This window comes from Suricata suricatta, chromosome 7 (genome assembly GCF_006229205.1).
Source record: "Suricata suricatta isolate VVHF042 chromosome 7, meerkat_22Aug2017_6uvM2_HiC, whole genome shotgun sequence".
Taxonomy (NCBI): Eukaryota; Metazoa; Chordata; class Mammalia; order Carnivora; family Herpestidae; genus Suricata; species Suricata suricatta.
The window spans coordinates 92,057,106-92,058,442 of record NC_043706.1 but is presented as its reverse complement, the minus strand read 5'-3'; the positions used below and the strand labels follow the sequence as shown (position 1 = coordinate 92,058,442).

General features: G+C 50.0%; 1 long non-coding RNA gene across 1 annotated transcript; it reads right to left on the bottom strand.

Annotated features, from left to right (window-relative positions):
* Window positions 1-528: 528 nt before the first annotated feature.
* On the bottom strand, window positions 529-1,056 carry LOC115296700. Its single transcript, XR_003911009.1, has 2 exons — window positions 959-1,056; window positions 529-649 (listed from the first exon to the last, which is right to left on the bottom strand). It is a non-coding gene; the product is annotated as an uncharacterized LOC115296700 (long non-coding RNA).
* Between the last annotated feature and the right edge of the window lie 281 nt (window positions 1,057-1,337).

Sequence of the window (1,337 nt, the reverse complement as noted above, 5' to 3'; positions counted from 1 at the left end):
AAGGCAGGCCTCAGCATAGATTTGTGGCTGACTAGTTCTGTGAAAGCAGCTAGTGTCTGTGTCTGACGTGTCCTGTCCCCTGTCCCTCGAATCATTTGAGGGCTGGTCCAGCCTGGCACCACCTGGGAGGACTTCCCAAGCCTGGCTGACTTCCTTCTCTGAACTTCTCTACCCTAGGCTGATGCACATGCACATGCCGACTCTTTCAGGGGTATTAGCCTTGACCCCCTAGCTGGAGAGCACAACTGGAGCTGTGCCCCACTCCCCGCAGACCAGACACAAAGAGGGTGCTCTAAAACAAACTGCCTTCCCCTGAACACAGGTGTGGATGATTTTCCCTTAGGAACGATCTGGATCGGTTGAGGTGGTCCTTGAGGGAGCTCCAACAGGTCCAGGGAAATGGACCACTCAGACTCACCCAGTCCCCAGAACAGAGCTGGGGGAGAAGGTGTGGGTTTGGGGACTTTAACCAACAAACCACATTTCCTCTGTCCTGGAGACCATCACAGACCAAGACGGGAAACACTATTCATCAGCCTTTCCCAAATAACAGATTGACCCATTTTATTATCCGACAGCATTTAAAATCTGGGTGAATTTTGTTTTCTTTCCAACCGTTATTCTCTTGCCGGCCACAGGAGCATGTTTTCTGAAATTCAAAGAGTTAAGGCTGGTTACAGATTGAACTCATTCCCCAGCAACTTAATTATTGACCCGGCTTGTAAATCATTCATAGCTTTCCAGAGGTATCCGTATACTTCTGCTGGCGGCAAATGGTACCCTGGGCTATTTGTGGAATGGCGGCCGGGGTCAGAGAGAGTGTGAAAAATTAAGAATAACAACACTTCCTTTTCTCCCTGAACTTTAACTGCTCTTTTAAATACAGCTAATGCTTTCTTCCTTTGCCACCTGCTCAGAGAACCTAAGTTTATGCCAAGAAGGCTGTAGTTTCACTCACCATTCTCCCTGCCATACCACCCCAAGGACAACAGGTAACTTCAGTTTCATCTAGGAGTGAAGTAGCTGGGGCCAGCCATCTTGCCTCATGTCTCTTTGGGTTACAGCCAGGGGTTTAGGAAGGTAACATCTTAACATTTTAAGTAACCCTTCTAATTGTATCTGTTAGGGGCGGGATAAGAAGCTGGCCTGCCAGTGGGGCATTCAGGCGGGTTTGTGGTTAACCAAGGCCACACACCCAGTAAGCAACAAGATGGGGTTTAATTGTAGTGGTGTCTGGTGGGAGGCGGGGGGCGCACCTCTGTGGTGTCGGGTATCAGCCAAGCTACTCGCTCTCCAGTGAGAGGAGAGGTCCAGTCAGGTCTCAGCGGCTGGCTGCA